Source organism: Musca vetustissima, unplaced genomic scaffold (genome assembly GCF_032173495.1).
Source record: "Musca vetustissima isolate MV318-11 ecotype Yass unplaced genomic scaffold, APGP_CSIRO_Mvet_v1 utg27634, whole genome shotgun sequence".
Lineage (NCBI taxonomy): Eukaryota > Metazoa > Arthropoda > Insecta > Diptera > Muscidae > Musca > Musca vetustissima.
The window spans coordinates 68,723-82,454 of record NW_026872481.1 but is presented as its reverse complement, the minus strand read 5'-3'; positions in this window follow the sequence as shown (position 1 = coordinate 82,454).

Sequence of the window (13,732 nt, the reverse complement as noted above, 5' to 3'; positions counted from 1 at the left end):
CTTTATAGACGACAAATAGGTGGTATGTGTCGATGTGTTTTTCGGGGGTCTTATCCAGGATTCGGCACAGAGTGAAAATTTGGTCAATGGTGGACTTGCCAGGTCTGAAGTCGCATTGGTATGGTCCAATAATGTCATTGTCCATTGACTTCAGTCGTTCACACAGCACTTTATATGCGGTGGGAAGGAGACTTATTCCTCTATAGTTGGCACATATCGTCTTGTTTCCTTTTTTGTGCACGGGACACAGGATGCTGAGGTTCCAATCATTGGGCATGCATTCATCTAGTCATCTTATACAACCAATACTAGAGAAGAATCTTGCTTCTCATAAGAAGTGCCTAAGCTCAATCTAATTTCAATAAAATCGCTACACTTCGAGTCCGGACTCTCTGACTCTAATTCGTTTGCCCAAGTTGATGGACTCAGATCATAAGCTGAAAGCAATTCCTTAACAAGGAGTAGTTAATCTTGTTGTTTCGGATGAAGCCATACCAGCTCCGCGCACGAATTGCTTTATTGACCAACCCAACGTGAAGCAAGCCTCATTGAAACCCATAGAGCCCGCTTCATTAACACTCAGAGGGGAGCCGGCTTTATTGGCACAAAACATCGGAGCTTGCTTTAATATTTTCAAAATTTTGTTTTCTGAGATCTTCTGTGAAATGGCAACCCTTTGGCCAATTTATCAAAGGCTAACTTAGCTTAAAAACTGAACATTTACAGATGTTTTCTTTGAGATAGATTTTTATGACTGCTCCCACACTTTAAGTCGGCATACAGTAGCTGAGATGTGCTTAGAAAATCTGATGACTTGACATCAAACTACGATAGAGTGGCTACAGAACTCTTACATATATATTCCGATTGGGCATGTACATCTTGATAAAAATAAACCAGAGTATGTTTAGACATAAACATTTTCAAGGGCGAAATTTTTTATAAAATTGTAATGGGAAGGGAAGAACTTCCTAAAAATTAAAAAAAGGTTCACTAATCTCTCAAACCATTTGAGACTTCCAAAATTTAATAAAAAATATTTTTCGTGAGCCCCCCGAGACCTTCAATGGTCCATTTTAAAATTGTGTAGGATTTTTTTCGTGGCAATCTAGGGTCTAAAAAAATATATCGTAATATTTTGTAGCCACACAAATATCCACGAGGCCTAAATTTTGTTAACGTCATGACTTTTTTCATATCGACGCCTCCGAACCGTAGTATGCTAAGTCTGAAAAGTGAGTTTTTCAGTAGAAGCTCGCAAAGTATGGAAGTTTCATATATCTTACGGGTCATGCTCTAAGTACATTTTTGCTTATAACTTTGGTTTAGATTGGCCGATGATTATCAAAATTTCAGAGAATTTAAATTAAGGACCGTAGTATCTAAAAACGTAAAGAACTTTAAAACATGCTAAGTCGACTTAGCATACTATGGTTCGGAGGCGTCGATATGTTTTTTTATAAGATTCCTGCTTCTATCCGATTTAGCCTCCTATATTCCTATAAATATATGTTCTTTATCATGTTTCCACCTCTAAATTACCTCAATGCCCGTCGGACAATAAAACTCTACCAGAAGTTATAAAAATTGAAAATTAATTGCAATTGCTTGTTATTTTCCTATATAAAAATTACGGGTTTTCAATACCTTTTAAATTTAATGGATTTCCATGAAATTGAAAATTTGAATTTCTAATTAAATTTGAAATTCGAATATACAAACAAACAACAAAAAACTCTTTGACCAAATAACACACATTTGGCTTATGGGCCCACAGTTGCAGCAGCAACAACTCCCCCAACGTCAACAAGTTGGCAGCCTGGCTCTCTCGAGGAAAGGGATTTTCATACCTCCACTGTACCAGCAGTTTATTTTGGCAATGGGACGTTGTTCGAATCGACAATGAGGTGTAAACAAACAAATTGAAACATTGTTTGAGCTGAGCTTAAGTTTGTTTTTTTTTTTGGTTGGTCAAGTCGTTGCGCTTGTTCGCTTAATAAATAACAAAAATTAATAGAATCAAATCCGAACGAACAAACAAACGGTGAACTGTTAACCAATAAACGCCCTCCAATTTTTGCTTTGAGTGGCTGGTAGCAGGATACCAGATGCATTTTTGGTAACTAACCAAGGAATGGTGTTACAATGCTGCTGATGGGGCGGGAATATTACAATAAAAGACTCTAAGCCACAAACAAATGATTTCTGCAGGAATTGAAATGCAATAAATATGGACTACCAGGGTATGAGAGGCCAAGAAAAAATATGATGGGATTTATGTTTTAAAAAGTATATATAGTACTCAGGAGATCTCAAAAATGTTTAAGACCTGGACGCTTGCAGACTTCTAGGCTTCGGAGCCCTAGGAAAAATTCTCTAAGCCTCTGAAACTAAAAAAAATCCTTTCGATAAATATTATTGGCTTACGGCCTAGGAGTACTTTGAAAATGTCCTATACAATTTTGTAGGCCACCAAAGTCCACAATTTTTATGCCCTTCACCACACAGGAACAGGGTATTATGTCTTTGTGCATATGTTTGTAACAAGCAAAAGGAAACGAGATAGACACATGGTTTCTTTTGAGGATATGCATAGAATCACTTTGTATGTTGATTTATGCATGTCCGTCCGTCCGTCGGTAGATGTTAAATTGTAAACAAAGTACAGGTCGCATTTATGATCCGATTTGGATGAAATTTGCCACAGCTCACTTATTTGGCCCAAGGAGGAACTCTATTGAAATTGGGAAAAATCGGCTCAGATTTAGATATAGCTCCCATATATATTTTCGCCCGATTTAAGGTAAATGGTGCACTAAAGTCCCCAAATATCTTTAGATTTACACGAAATTTGGCACAGCGTACCGAATTGCGTCTATAATAATGTACGTGAAAATCGGTACAGATTTAGATATAACTCCCATATATATTTTTGTCCCATTTTAGGTAAATAGTCCACTAAAGTCCCTGGAAATCTTTTGATTTGTACGAATTTTGACATAGCGTACTGAATTAAGTCTAGAATGATGTGTGCAATGTTTCGTGACAATCGGTTCAGATCTAGATATATCTCCCATATATATTTTCATCCGATTTTAAGTAATTGCTGCACCAAGGGCCCGATATATCTTTCGATTTGCACGAAATTTGACACAGCGCACTTAATTGAGTGTAGAATGGTGTGTGCAAAGTTTCGTGACAATCGGTTCAGATCTAGATATAGCTCCCATATATATTTTTATCCGATTTTAGGTAATTGCTGCACCAAAGGCCCGATATATCTTTCGATTTGCACAATATTTGGCACAGCGTACCGAATTGCGTCTATAATAATGTGTGCTAAGTTTCATGAAAATCGGTTCAGATTTAGATATAGCTCCCATATATAGTTTCACCTGATTTTAGGTAAATAGTCCACTAAAGTCCCTGGAAATCGTTTGATTTGCACGAATTTTCGCATACCGTACTGAATTAAATCTAGAATGATGTATGCAAAGTTTCGAGACAATCGAGACAATTTTCATCCGATTTAATGTAAATTGTGCACTAAAGACCCAAAGTTTGGCCGACCGGCACACAAAAGGCGTCGGCCCAGTCTGACATTACTTCTTTCCTTACTGGGCCTTCGGAGCTTACAAAAAACTTTCGTATTTATAAAATTTGTAGAGGCCTCGGATGCCTAAGAAAATATTTTTGTAAAATTTTGTTGGGATCGTAGGTCTACAAATATTTATGTAGACAAATTTTAAATTTGAAGGCGCGCGAACATGCAAATATAAAATTGTGTGACCCTCTTAGGTTCACAAAACAATTTCTATATAATTTTCTAGATATCACTGGTCTGGGAAAAAAATTCTATATTATTTTGTAAGTCCTCGGTGGCTTACAAAAAATGTCCATAATATTCAGTGGGCTCTGGAGGCTTCTGAACATTTTTCCATAAAATTCTGCAGGCCTCATTGGCCTACAAAAATTTTACAGTAACATTTTGTTGGCCTCAGAGACCTACAACATTTTTTTCAATGCATATTTGTAGGGTTCTGAAGTCTTCGAAAAATTTAGAACATTTTGTAGATCTTTGCGAAACTCCAATGGCCTCGGAGACCAGAGGAGAAAATATATAGTTAATATTGAGCAGGCTTGAGGGTCTCCAAAATTATTTCTATAAAATTTCTATATACAATTTTTCGTAAAATTGTGTAGGCCATGGAGAGCACGGACAATGTAGGTAATGTAGAGGTAATGTACCTCTGCCATAATCAAATTTGGTAGAAAACTATTTTGTGGGCCTTCGAGACTTCTAAATTTTGTTCGTGAGCATCGGAGGCTTCCTTTTTAATAGATCTCCAGGCTCTTCATTTTTTACTATAAATATAAAGTCTCCCCCACCTTATTCTCCTTCATAAAATATAGCAAGTCCCTCCCAAGCACATCCTATTTGTTTTCCATGTTACAGTAGGATATGGCGTGATCTGTCAATGGTACTTAACCGAATGATTGATTGTTCGGATAGATGCTAAAGTGTTCCAATGGTTATTCGGGACAATGATTAATGGTTGGCACGAAATTAATATTGGTTAGCAGGACGAAACAGAAAAAAACGGATTTGAACAATGCGATCGAACACACAATGATAACAAGGTGTAACAAAGAGAACCAGAACGTGACATTTCGACTAAAGAGAAAGTTCCCATGATCGGTTGAAGAAAAAAAAATAAATTCTGAAAAAAACGAAAAATTGAAACACTTTAAAACTGAGAACTGAAACAGAAATAATTGCAAAAAAAAACACAATTCAATATAATTTTGCATATTTAAGGAACCCGCACACGTTTCTGACCGGTGACATACTACTCATCACCGATTTGTGGCTAGTAAACAAATTTTTCGAGGCACGTATACCAGCCGATTTTTTTTATATTGTCCATCATTTCGATGGAATCCTTAAAAAAAAATATTGCAAAAAATGGGGCCATAATGATCGTAATTTCTGTTCGCAGGGTCATAACAAATGTCAAATTTACCGTAAATCGTTCATGGCCCAGCACCTCTGTGACGGTTTCAGCGAATGCCAAATTTATAACAATCAATGTCGTTCGTTCGGCAGTCATTGTTCTTTTTTGGAAATTTAATTTGCATGCCAGGCCACGCATAACCTGAGAACTGCCGAAAAAAGTAATAAAAACCGCCGAAAAAACAATCGAAGCCGCAACGACAACGTTATTGAAAATAAAATAAAAAACACAAAAATCAGCCTTAAAATCTTGATATAATTTTCGCACGCAATGCCATATTTTTCAAAAAAAGAAGTCATCCACCACGGTCTGGGGCTTTACAAAGAATTCGAGACATTGTTCGATTTCTACCACATCGTTCCTTTTATTTTTATTTCGCTTAGTCAAAGCATTTAGCATTTCTGTATGGGTAATTTGTAACAATGTGTGTTTGTGTGTATGTAATTTGGATTTTCTGGACTCGCAATTCCTTAACAATGTGTTATGATTGTGGTCGCGGTTTTTTATGATGATGACCATCATCATCGGCAGCCGATTCATTGGCTTAGCTTTACAATGAGATTTTGTTTTCTTGACCATTAAATCAAGATGATCTCTGGCGGTTTGTTTTTTATTGGCCTGGCCTCAAGAATTGTGATTGAAAAATGTGTGAAAAGAATATTGAACTTCATTTTCGTTTGTGGTTTCGAATATGCGAAATTAGGGCTGTGGTTTTTTGAATTCTTTCGATGGGGTCAATAATGAAATAATTAAGAATTTATGGAATTTTTATAATTCTAAAAAAAATTTAAAAAAAGGTTTTTTGTTTAATTTTGAAGTCTACACAAGGCGTGAATTTTTTAAAGATTATTTTTTTGAGGTCCACACAAGGCGTGGATTTTTTAAAAAATATTTTTTGGGGTCCACACAAGGCGTGAATTTTTTAAAAAATATTTTTTGGGGTCCACACAAGGCGTGGATTTTTTAAAGAATATTTTTTGAGGTCCACACAAGGCGTGGATTTTTTAAAGAATATTTTTTTGAGGTCCACACAAGGCGTGGATTTTTTAAAGATTATTTTTTGAGGTCCACACAAGGCGTGGATTTTTTAAAGATTATTTTTTGAGGTCCACACAAGGCGTGGATTTTTTAAAAAATATTTTTTGGGGTCCACACAAGGCGTGGATTTTTTAAAGATTATTTTTTGAGGTCCACACAAGGCGTGGATTTTGTAAAAAGAATAGTTTTTGATGTCCACACAAGGCGTACATTTTTTAAAGATTATTTTTTGAGGTCCACACAAGGCGTGGATTTTTTAAAGAATATTTTTGAGGTCCACACAAGGCGTGGATTTTTTAAAGAATATTTTTGAGGTCCACACAAGGCGTGGATTTTTTAAAGAATATTTTTTTCAGGTCCACACAAGGCGTGGATTTTTTAAAGATTATTTTTTGAGGTCCACACAAGGCGTGGATTTTTTAAAGAATATTTTTGTAGTCCACACAAGGCCTGGATTTTTTAAATAATATTTTTTGAGGTCCACACAAGGCGTGGATTTTTTAAAGAATATTTTTTGAGGTCCACACAAGGCGTGGATTTTTTAAAGAATATTTTTCAAGACGTTTTGTTTTGTTCACCATCCCTATCAATCTTTTTCCTACACTTGATGGCAATAAAGTAATTTCATTCATTCTGCTTCAACCTCCCGAACATTTTGTTACACATTTACGGCATTTCAAAAGAAAGAACAAAAAATGTGTGCAGAACAACGAACGATGCGTCAATTATAGCTACACCTTCTCTAAGGCCTAGGCGATTGTTGTGATTTCTTTCATTTCAGCATCATCAAATGATATGCAACTGGGTTGTGGCCGCACAACCTTCTTCTCCTCGAACCTGCCGCCTTCGCCGACTTCCCGACAAACACACTGAAGTTGTTGGATTATTTCCATTTCATCTGTTGTTGCTGTTGCAATTGTTCGGTCGGTGTTTTGTCTGATTTGTGAATGATGCATTGCTTTTTATGGCCCTACAATAACAGAAACGTTTATTGTTATGCCTGAAGGAGCAGCCTCTCTCAAAATATGGCCTCAACAAAACGCCCAAAGTGTTAAAAACTTTGATGTGATTATTAGTTGGCAATGACACACACACACATACGAACGCACACATGTTCATATACCTTTTGGCAATCTCCGAGACCCCTTCAAAACTTCAATGGAGGCACTTCCATTCTAACTGCCGGCATGCATAATTATGCGTAGTTACGCCCTCTGTCAGCAAGTTGTACGCCATCCAAGTTGGCAGGCATCCTTCGGCCTTTCCGAACTTTTTCCCCATTTTCCTTAGATTTGAAATGTCAGTTGATTTTCTCACTTCACTTGAGGATTGCTGGCGATATATTTTGAATGTGTGTATGTATGTATGTGCGTGAGTATGTTGTGATTGCGTACTGCTTTTTGTATTTTTTATTTGTTCCCCCTTGATGTTTGAAATTAGTTCTGGTTGTTATGATTTTGTTGTTGCTTTCGGTTTGAAGCCATGCAAAATTGCGCTTCGTCTCAACCTTTTCATGTTCCACTGTTGAGGTGTTAATTTGATTTCAAAATGGTTATGGGAAAATGTGTCCAAAAAGGGGCAGATAGAAAAAAAAATATGATTTTTCTAAAAAGGAAGTTTAGAGGATTTCTGAGTACTTCAAAAAATATTTTTTAAAAATTCCACGCCTTGTGTAGACTTGAAAAAATATTTTTTAAAAAATCCACAGGCAATTTTTTTTTAAATTATGCTTTTAAAGCCTTTTGCATCTACACCTTCACTTTTGTCCTTAACCTGAAACTAATTCTCTCAGCTTCCCTAACTGGCTGGCGGGCGATGATTAATCAAATGTCATAAATCATTTTGAGAACAATAAATTAATGGGCTTTTTTCATTCTGTGGTATAGAAGATATCTATTCCGTCCAGTCCGCCAGCCAACCATTCGAACAAGCCACCACCAACCACCTCTACCATCCAATCATATTGGATGATGATACCGATTACAAACTTTTAGCACCTTATGATGGATGACTGCATCCAAAGTTGGCATAGTGTCTCAAGTGTCGATTCCATTTGTAAAGCGATTTCTTCTATGAATCATTAAGAAAACAAAACATGCTATGTCCGCAGACAAACACACACACACTGGCCATGTCGTGTCCCTAAGAACCCACCACAACACCCCTTCCCATCTCCCTCACGAGACATCAATAAAAAAAGCCAACTAAACAACAAAGAGCCCATTCTCAATGGTGCAGCGACCATAAAACATTTTAGTTAAGCAGTCATCCAAAAAATTAGGAGTAAAATAAAACGTCCACGAAGTAGAAGAAGAATCAGCAGCAGACGCAGAAGAAGACATAACACAGACAATCAAACAGAAATTCAATCTCCTCACTTCAAACAAAAAAAGACCCACAACACACGAACAACAACGAAGTTTAGGTTAGGCAAAATGACCAGACCACACATTGGAGGCCATAAAAATAATACTGGACACACAATTCTAAGTATGAGAATATGAGAGTGTGTCTGTGTGTGTTTTGGTGTCTAGGTATCGACAACAAGTAGACATGGGACAAGTCACATCATTATAGTGCTCATTGGAATAATGCAACAACACCAACATGCCATCCTCCATAGCACTTCCATCCCATTGATGCTGCAGCATCAAAACATCACTAAATCAATAGTCTTCGGCGTCGGAGGCGGCAGCTGCCCCGTCAAGCCATTCTTCATTGGCATAAAAGTGTTACTTTTACATGAAACACAAGCCAGTGAACAGATCTGCAATTACAATGAGCTGCCACCAATTTCCCCCAACCCCCTTTCAAATGGTGCAGAACATTGGACAATTTTGCTTTAGGGGGAGGGGATTTTTAAAATAATTTTTCAAGATCCAATATAAGACGTAGATTTTTTAAAAAATATTTTTTCAAATCTAAAATATTTTTGGAGGAATACAAAAGGCCTGGATTTTTTAAAAACACATTTTTTTCTAGTATACTCAAGGCGTGGTCCACAAGGCGTGGATTTTTATACCCTTCACCACACTGTGGTAAAGGGTATTATTTCTTTGTGCATATGTTTGTAACAGGCAAAAGGAAACGAGATAGACCCATGGTTCCTTTTGAGAATATGCATAAAATCACTTTCTGAGTCGATTTATCCATCCTTCCGTCCGTCTGTCCATGTTAAATTGTAAACAAAGTACAGGCCGTATTTATGATCCGATTTGGATGAAATTTGGCACAACTCATTGGTTTGGCCCAAGGACGAACCCTATTGAAATTGGGAAAAATCGGTTCAGATTTAGATATAGCTCCCATATATATTTTCGTCCGATTTAAGGTAAATGGTGCGCCAAAGTACCTATATATCTTTCGATTTGCACGAAATTGGGCATAGGGTACTGAATTGAGTCTAGAATGATGTGTGATAAATTTCGTGAAAATCGGTTCTGATTTAGATATAGCTCCCATATATAGTTTCGTCCGGTTTTAGGTAAATAGTGCACCAAAGTCCCTATATATCTTTCGATTTGCACGAAATTTGTCATAGCGTATTGAATTAAGTATATAATGATAATATAATTCGTGAAAATCGGTTCTGATTTAGATATAGCTCCCATCTATAGTTTCGTCCGATTTGAAGTAAATAGTGCTCCAAAGTGTCTATATATCTTTCGATTTGCACGAAATTTGGCATAGCGTACTGAATTGTGTTTAGAATGATGTGTGTTAAGTTTCGTGAAAATCGGTGGATATTTATATGTAGCTCCCATATATATTTTCGTCCGATTTTAGGTAAATAGTGCACCAAAGTCCCTTTATAAATATTTTTTCAAATCAAAAATATTTTTTAAGGAATTCAAAAGGCCTGGATTTTTTAAAAAATATTTTTTTTAAATCCACACATATCGTGGATTTTTTAAAGTCTACACAGATGTGGATTTTTTAAAAAAAATATTTTTTCATGTCTACACATTTCATGAATTGAAAATAAAATGTCATCAAAGTTTGTCATCAGAACCTTCTTCCATGGCTAATCTTCTTCTTCCTGGCCAGAATTAATGATGACATAAGAAACTCCTTAAGAAGGAAACACCCAAAGATTACAAATTCCCGAAAATGATTAAAGGCGATTATATGCAAATATTGATTTGGGCTTGGACTAAATGTGCGGACGAAGAAAAGACGCAAGCCATGACATTTCCCCCCTTCCCTTCAGTCACCAAAACACATAACGTAATATTGCCAAAAACAGAATCTTTTTTTGGGACCATAGCTCCAAATATGGCAAACAAGGAACTGTAGTTGGAGCGGGACGTACAGCAATGGTATCCCCATTGATTTCTTTTCTTGGCGGCTTAAAAAGCTTTGATATTTTTGTGCAGAGTTTTTTTTTGGCTAAGGCCCTTTACGGCCAAAAATAATGTTAAACACACAAGGAGGCACAACGCTAACGTAACCAACCGAAAGAAAGAAAGAAAAAAGCGGATGATCAAAAAACTTTAAAGCCGACATCTACTTAGGAGCAGCGGCGGATCGCACAATACCAAAAAGGGACCCTGACTTGAGGAAGGGAAAGGGAGCTGAAGATGATGATGTACAATATGTTTTACAACTACTGAACCATAAAAAGTCATACAAAGCTCGTCTTCTTCTTCTTTTCGTTGTTATTGTTGGGATCATGGAACCGAAGAAGAAGAAGACGACCAGCTAAAACAAAAGCCACGCAGATGATAAGAAGAAAAATACGCTGCGCATCCTTTTTAAATGTTCAAACGAAAGAAACGAAAAATGCCATTTTTGTAAGCGCTTCGTTTTTTTATTTCTTCTGTCTTCAGACGAACCCTTTTGTCGCTCCCGCCTTTGCTCAGCTCAGCTTTTATTTATTTTTGGGATGATGGTCGGTCCTCTCAAGATGTTTGTCTTTAAGTGTCAGACTATCTGTCCGTGTGTCCACCTGTCTTAAGTATTAAATGATAAGTTACAGCGCGCGAAAGAGACGGGACGACATTGTGAGGGTTCAGGGGGGGAGGGTTACGACACATAATAAAACTTCTCCCTGCGGACAACCTTTTTAAGTTAAGAATTAAATGCTGATATCAAGTGGCTCTGATAACATTCTGCGCACACTCACACATACAGCGGGCCAAGTGCTTTATTATAAACGAAGTTAAAGTTAGGATTAAAGGGAGAAAAAGAAGCAGAAGAAGGAATTTAAGAATGAAATGCGAAAAGGGAAGATAACATATTTCAATTGCTTTTAGAAAAATATTTAAGAAATTTGTTTGGCGAACAAAGTGGGGGCAAATAACTTAGGGAGAGAGACAAAAATCAGATGGTTATTCGTGGGAAAATCTTGTGCGCATATTCTCCAATTTGGAAGACCACGTTCCAAGATTTTGTTTTCCACTTAGTCTTTCCATCTGATTCGTGGCCTTCCCCTTCTACGGGAACCATCAGTAGGTTCGCTTTTATATGCCTTTTGAGCTGGGGCATTCTCATTCATTCGCTCAACATGGCCTAGCCATCGTGTTGTCCCTGCAGCTCAATACGACTGATTATGTCGATGTCCGACAATACAACTCCTGGTTCATTCGACGGCGATATTCACCGTCACCCGTAGATCTTTCGGAGAATTTTTCTTTCAAACACTCCAAGAGCTGCCTCATCTGCTTGCGCAAGTACCCATTCTTCACATCCATATAACAGCCCGGGTAGCATCAGCGTCTTGTAGAGTGTTACTTTGGTCTGGCGGGAGTAGCATCAGAGTAGCATCGGTTGGCCATCACTATCCTTCTCCGAATTTCCAAACTGATGTCATTCGTTTTATTTATGGCGTTACCAAGGTATATAAAATCTTTGACTACCTCGAAGCTTTAGTTCTCAAGTTCCACAGTTGGTCCGAGTCTACTGGACGTCTTGCGCGTTGATACCATCAGCTTGGTCTTCTCGTCGTTTACTGCCACTGACCCACTTTGGCAGACTCCTTCTCAATTTGTTCAAAGGTTGCTGTTCGACCGCTCTCAATGTTTGACCCATTAGATCGATGGCATCGGCGTAGGTGAGTAACATGTGTTGTTTGGTGTACGGAGTGCCATTTCTGTTCACTTTTGCCTCTCGTATGACCTTTTCCAGCAGGATGTTAAAAAGATCACACGACAAACTTTCACCTTGTCTGAATCCTCTTTCGGTATTGAAGGGCTCTGATAGGTCCTTTTCGACTTTAACTGCTGACCTTGTGCCACTTAGAGTTATCCTGCATAGCCGTATTAATTTTGCAGGAATCCCGAACGTAGACATGACTTTAAACACCTCTGAACGGATAGGACTGTCGAAAGCGGCTTTATAGTCGACGAATAGATGGAATGTGTCGATGTGTTTTTCGTGGTGGATTTGCCAGGTCTGGAGCCACATTGATATGGTCCAATAATGTCATTGATCAGTGGCTTCAATAGTTCACACAGTACGCTGGATAGAACTTTATATGAGATGGGAAGGAGACTTATTCCTCTATAGTTGGCACATATAGTCTTGTCTTCCTTTTTGTGCACGAGACACAGGATGCTGAGGTTCCAATCATTGGGCATGCATTCCTCTAGCCAAATTGTACTAATCGGCTGGTGCATGGTCCTTACCACCATCTGACCATCAGTGTTGAATAGTTCGGCTGGAAACCCATCGGCTGCTGCTGCTTTATTATTCTTCAGCCGATTGATTGCTATTCTGACTTCATCTTGGCTAGGTGGTATACACTCTATACCATCATCTCTTATTGGTTCTGGGGTATCCTATTCTGGGTTTTGAAATACTTTTTTATATTGTCTGTAGACCTCAGAATTGTCATTCGCTTGCAGAATTTGTTTTTGGGTCATAAATCGCTCAACGCACCAAGTCACACTTCATCTGGTGGCAAATCGCCTTAAATTCAATATTTGGCCAAAAGGCGTATTTTTGATGTCAAGACAGGCTAATGGTTTAAACGTGTACCCCAAATAGCCATTTAATTTCCAACGACTGCGTGTGGGTAAAGACACACACACACACACCTACTGACCTCCTCAAACCTCTAGTCGATCGGCAAGGGAAATTCAATTCCTTACAATTATGGTTTCAACCAAAAATAGAATACTCAAGAGGAGAGATGAGGGGATGTTAGGTTGCTAACTGGTCCCCATGCCCAAAAAAGCCTTTTAGAAAAAATGAACCGCAACTGGTCTTAATTTACCAGAAACAAAATCCTGCCAGCCATTCCTTTTTCCAAGGCGATAAACGTTTGCATGTCATGCCATGATTGCTGCCTGTTGCTGCTGCTGCCCTGACCATGCATATCATTACTGTCAAAGGTTTCATTCAATTTTGCGGCTTGATTCCTCCTCGGCAATTCTGTTATTAGAACGTTTAGTTCGATTACATTGTTGCAGCATTACGTGTCGGATGCCTTCGTTCGTTCGTACGTTTTCATGTCAAGATTTGTTTTAATGGCTTTAACCATAATTTATGGGTCAATTGTTGGGAGAAGGGTATCTGAAGGCTAAGGAGGTGGGGGTTTTTTTTTTTGGTGGAACATCTGCCAGCTAAAGGTGTTACTTAATTTTAAATTGTTTTTTTTTACACCTTTCCTCTTTAAAAATGCTGCAAAGTAATTAAAAGCTTTATTGGTATTCAAAACTTAAAATTTGTTTGTCATT